The sequence below is a fragment of the Chanodichthys erythropterus genome, chromosome 18 (assembly GCF_024489055.1).
Source record: "Chanodichthys erythropterus isolate Z2021 chromosome 18, ASM2448905v1, whole genome shotgun sequence".
Lineage (NCBI taxonomy): Eukaryota > Metazoa > Chordata > Actinopteri > Cypriniformes > Xenocyprididae > Chanodichthys > Chanodichthys erythropterus.
Window position 1 is genome coordinate 9,521,212 of NC_090238.1, and position 6,174 is coordinate 9,527,385.

The window sequence follows — 6,174 nt, forward strand, 5'->3', positions numbered from 1 at the left end:
GCAGTTGTGTCCAACGGCCGCTGGCTGGCGCGGTGAGCCGCGTCTCCCGTCCCAGGCCTGTGAATTCTCAGCCGGTCTGACTGAGAAAGCTTACAGTGCCTGTGGGCAGGCTGCCTCTGCCCTGCACGTGATGGCCCTTTTGCAGGTCTATCAGGCAAAAGCGCTGTCGCAGATGCCCCAGGAAGGTCCTGACCAACAGCTACTTGGGGAGCTGCGCGCTGCCACTGACCTTGCCCTCCGGGCAACGAAGGTGACAGCGCGTTCTGTTGGCCAGGCGATGTCTACTCTGGTAGCCCAGCAACGCCACCTCTGGCTGACCTTGGCAGACATGAGGGAGACCGACAAACATCGGTTCCTGGATTCCCCCGTGTCTCCAGTCGGCCTTTTCGGCGACGCGGTGGAGAGCTGTGCCCAACAGCACGCGGTGGAGAGCTGTGCCTAACAGTTCTCCACTGCACAGAAGCAGGCTGAGGCTATCAGACATGTCATGCCACGGCGGTCCACTGCTGCCTCCACCCAGCCGCCCGTGGCTCAGCCTCAGCCCGCTCGTCACCGAGGGCGCCCGCCTGCGTCTTCCTCCGCCCCTGCTAAGTTGGCAAAGCAGCAGCCTACACCAGCCAAACAGCAGGGTGCCGGTCGCAGACGTGGTGCCCAGCCCGTCTCTGCCAGCCAGGTGGCAAGCGGTCGGGGAAAACTCGGCCCTGAGACGGGCGACCTGGAGCGGAAGGTTCCTGCCCTTTGGGAGAGTATTCCATCTGCTCTCCCACCCCCGGAGGAGGGCCGGGGGGGATTTTGTGGCGGCTGTCCATCTACCGCCGCTGGCTCTCCGGAGTCCAGCGGTACCCACTTTGCCACAAAAAGAGCAGTTTCCTCAAACTCCAGGTCACAACAAGGGGTGTCTGCCAGTGTGCCAGGCTCCGCCTCGCCGCTGACAGCTCCCTCCCCATTCGCCAGCAGGTGGCAGTGTGATGGTGCAGACCGCGTCCCGTGCGCTGTCTCCCATGCACACTGCTGCCTCGCAGAGTCCGACCCCACTCCGGGCCGCTCCCAAGCCGTCCGAGTCGGGTCCCTCTCTGCCTTGCTGCCCCACCCCCGGTGCGTCTGTGGTGCCTTTGGTCCCGCTGGCTCAGTGTCTGGAAGCGTGGATCACGCTCCCCAGCCTGTCCAGTTGGCTCATTCGTACTATCAGACTCGGCTATGCGATTCAGTTCGCCCGGCGTCCCCCGGTCTTCAGGGCTGTCCACTTCACTCCGGTGTCGTTGGATAGTGCACCTGTTCTCCGGGTGGAGATTGCTGTCCTCCTGGCGAAGGATACAATCAAGCCGGTCCCTCCAGCTGATATGAAGTCGGGGTTCTACAGCCCTTACTTCATTGTACCAAAAAAAAAAAAAAAGGGCGGTGGGCTATGGCCAATCCTGGACCGTCCCCAGGATTGGTTTGCAGCAATAGACCTGAAGGACGCGTACTTTCATGTCTCGATTCTGCCTCGACACAGACCCTTCCTAGGTCGGTCTGCGTTCGAGGGTCGGGCATGTCAGTACAAAGTCCTACCCGACATGGTTGTAGCTCCCAGCCGGTTGGGTCTTCAGGTCAACTGGGACAAGAGCAAACTCGCCCCCGGGTAGAAGATCTCTTGTCTCGGTCTCGAGCTAGACTCAGTCGCACGGACTGCGCGTCTCACCGAGGTGCGCGTCCAGTCGGTGTTGAACTGCCTGAGCTCGCTCAAGTGCAGGACAGCGGCTCCACTGAAAGATTTTCAGAGGCTCCTGGGGCATATGGCATCTGCAGCCGCGGTAACGCCGCTCGGATTGCTTCATATGAGACCGCTTCAACACTGGCTCCGCGGCCGGGTCCCGAGATGGGCGTGGCAGTGCGGCACGCTCCGTGTCTCCGTGACACTGAGCTGCCGTCGCACCCTTGTCCGGTGGTTGGACCCTTCGTTCCTGTGGGCCGGAGTACCCCTCGAACGAGTGTTCAGGCACGCTGTGGTCTCCACAGATGTCTCTGCCACGGGATGGGGGGCCACGTACAACGGGCATGCAGTGACAGGTCTTTGGACGGGGCCTCAGCTGCATTGGCATACCAATTGCCTCGAGTTGCTAGCGGTTCGTCTTGCGCTGGCCCGCTTCATGAAGCTGGTGTCAGGCAAGCACGTTCTAGTCCGCTCACAAAGCACTGCGGCCGTTGCGTACACCAACCGTCAAGGTGGTCTACGCTTCCGTCGCATGTCGCAACTCGCCCGCCATCTCTTGTTGTGGAGTCAGAAGGATCTGAGGTCCCTTCGGGCCACTCGTGTCTCAGGTGTGCTCAACCGTGCAGCCGACGAGCTGTCACGGCAGCATCTACTTGCGAGCGAGTGGCGGCTCCACCCCCAGGCGGTCCAGCTGATTTGGCAGCGTTTCGGCGAGGCCCAGGTAGTCCTGTTTGCCTCCCCGGAAACTGCCCTCTGCCAGTGGTTTTATTCCCTGACCGGCGGCACGCTCGGCACGGATGCCCTGGCACACAGCTGGCCCCCGGGTCTGCGCAAACATGCGTTTCCCCCAGTGAGCCTTCTCGCACAACTCATGTGCAAGGTCAGGGAGGACGGGGAGCAGGTTCTGTTAGTGGCTCCGTACTGGCCCACTCGGACCTGGTTCTCAGACCTCATTCTCCTCGCGACAGCACCTCCCTGGGCGATTCCTCTGAGGAAGGACCCCCTGACTCAGAGACGGGGCACCCTGTGGCACCCGCGTCCCGACCTGTGGAACCTCCACGTGTGGTCCCTGGACGGGATGCGGAGGTTCTGAGTGATCTCCCGCAAGCGGTCGTAGACACCATCACTTCCGCTAGAGCTCCTTCCACTAGGAATCTCTATGCGTTGAAGTGGAACCTGTTCGTCGAATGGTGCGCCTCTCGCCGAGAGGACCCCCGATCATGTTCGGTCGGATCCGTGCTTTCCTTTCTGCAAGATGGGTTGGAGCGAAGGCTGTCTCCCTCCACTCTCAAGGTGTATGTTGCCGCTATTGCCGCACATCACCATGCAGTTGAGGGTAAGTCCCTGGGGAAACACGATCTGATCGTCAGATTCCTGAGGGGGGCCAGGAGACTGAATCTTCCTCGCCCTTCCCCCGTACCCTCTTGGGATCTGACCCTGGTTCTCACAGCTCTCCGGGGTCATCCCTTTGAACCTTTGCAATCAGTCGACCTGAAACTAATGTCTCTTAAGACGGTTCTTCTGGTTGCATTGGCTTCCCTGAAGAGGGTAGGGGATCTGCTTGCATTTTCGGTCGACGAAACGTGCCTAGAATTCGGGCCCGGTGATTCTCACGTCATCCTGAGACCCCGGCCTGGATACGTGCCCAAGGTTCCTACCACTCCCTTCAGAGATCAGGTAGTGAACCTGCAAGCGCTGCCCTCGGAGGAGGCAGACCCAGCCCTAGCTTTGCTCTGTCCCGTCCGCGCTCTGCGCGTTTACGTGGACAGAACGCGAAGCTTCAGGACCTCAGATCAGCTCTTCATCTGTTACGGAGGCCAGCAGAAGGGAAAGGCTGTCTCCAAGCAGAGGATGGCCCACTGGATAGTGGATGCCATCGCCTTGGCGTACGAATCCCAGGGCGTGCCTTGCCCGCTCGGGTTGAGAGCCCACTCCACCAGAGGGGTGGCCTCTTCCTGGGCGCTGGCTCATGGCGCCTCGCTGACAGATATCTGTAGAGCTGCGGGCTGGGTGACACCAAACACGTTCGCTAGGTTTTATAGCCTACGTGTAGAGCCGGTATCCTCACGTGTACTCGCATCCACTAGTCGGTAGGCGTGTTGTACCCACTCTAAGTGTTGGCTTGCAATGCCATTCCCGCCACTGGCCGGATACGTGCATACTTTCACTCCAGTTGTGTTCCCCGCTTGGCGAACCCTGTTGAGTTCCTCCGCCTCCCCCTTCGGCTCGGACATTGCGGAGTGTCTGATGCCAGGCCTACATCCGTCGCTGACGCTGTCTGTTGGCTGGGGCCCATATGCCGTGACCCCTCTATGTGAGCGGTCCCATATGTGTATTTTCCACGGTTTAAAACTCCCTACGGGCCGAGTCCGTGTCTTTCCCTTAGCAGAGCCAGCTCTGCTGTCACCTGTCAGATGAGTCTCCCCCTACCAGGTGGAGCCATCCCAGGGACTCCATATGCGTACTGCCCCCCGGGCCAGTCCATGTGTGTATTTCCCACGTAAACTCCTCCCCCATTGGGTAGGTAGTGGTCTCCGCAGCGTCCCTTACGGGTTCGCTTCCCCAGTGTGTCTAGTTTACTTAGTGGGTAGTGGTTAGACAGCAGTAGACTCTCTCGGTGTAAGCTCGCCCCCTTCACCGCCAGCCGGTGCTATGGGCGGCTGAGCTTGCGCTGGGCACTGGAAGGGGTTTCGTAACTGTGGCGCTTTAGTTGGGATCCCAATTCGTCGGTCACTACTGACGTACGTCGAACGTGACCGACTGAAAGGGAACGTCTCGGTTACGTATGTAACCCTCGTTCCCTGAAGGAGGGAACGGAGACGTACGTCCCGTCGCCACAGTTTCTGTACCCTCGCTGTAGTGCGGACACCAGTTGTCTCCTCAGCGAAAAACAGAGTGGGATTGCATCCGCTTCCTATTTATATACACCTGTCGGGGGCGGTGCGCATTATGCAAATATCGCACGCCAATTCCATTGGCTTGTTTTAGTTTACACGAAGATGATAGGGCTCTCTAAGCGATATCCCAATTCGTCGGTCACTACTGACGTACGTCTCCGTTCCCTCCTTCAGGGAACGAGGGTTACATACGTAACCGAGACGTTCCAGAATAACCCAGAACATTCAACATTAACAGACTTCTTGTGTGTTTGCAGTGTTTGTTTGATTGTATCTGACAATGATTTCTATCTGTTTTAGCTTAGTTTACAGTTTTTTTTTCTAAACGACAGTGGGCACAACTGGAGTCACATGTGCAAAACTCTAACTACAGTCTGCACAGCAGCAGTTCATGTGGACCAAACTCTAGTTCGTTTTTCATTGCTTGAACACAGTTTTCAAAACTCTACACACTTATCCCATGACTTTAACCACAACCTGCACAACCCTGTGGATTTACAGCACTTTGTTCAAATGCTAACACACTGCTGTCAAAACTGTGAACCACACATTCAAAACAGAATAGATTTCTGCCTTGTGCCTTTCAAACACTGATGATTGCAATTTTGCAGGGTTAGCCCCTCAATTATTTGTTAGAATTACAGTATGTACTTTTAGTTTCTACCTTTTTTTCTCATTACTGTAATTCCGTAAATTACTACAGACTATTGAAGCAAACTGCTCATTTTCATTTACCTTAAAGAACTGTTATGTTCTAAAAATTAAAAAAAATCATGTGAAAGAATGTCACTCTTTTCTTTGAAGAAAATATTATGTAATGACTGAGGCAAATCAGACACAATTATTGGTTAGTTAACCAATAGTTTAAGCTCACTCTGGAGTCTGTCCCCATCCCCCGGGAAATTTTCAGTTACAAGTTTATTGCGCTGAGGAATGTGGTTGCCGCATGGAGAACAGAGTAGAGACACAGAAAATCTGCATCTTCCCTGCATTTTCCACACAGAACACAGACTCTATGGCATTAATGTATAGACAGACTGTGCTATAAATGAACCCTTCTCATGAAATGGTATCCATTATTACTGTTGTTGTATTGTACTCATCGTATTTACATGTTTTATGATTTTTAAGTGGTATGACATGCAAGGTAACTTCAATCATGCCATGTTTAGTGTCTACGGGTTCCCAGTGGGAAGATTTGAATGTTTGTGTATGCGGTATGTCCATACCTGCGCAACACATAAGTATTACAAGGATCTTGTAATAGTCCTTCTTCAAATCTCAGCCAGTTTAATCTTAATCGGTCATAAAAGCCCCAACAAGGGGAGGTGTATGTCACCCGGAAATACAACATCCTCATTGGCCCACATCATTCCTAAGAGGTTGGCTTTGACCAGAGGTTAAAAGTCAGTGGATAGTGCCACTCCCTCGCTTTCTCCTTGCTCCTGAACGACCGAACGGACTGTCCTTGCAGCCGGCCTAGGCGAGGCCTGCAAGGCCTGTAGGCCTCGGCCTACAAACAAGCCATGTGCTCCTCATCCAACATGGACAAGACTGATAAAAACTCCGGGCTGAATCCTCAAG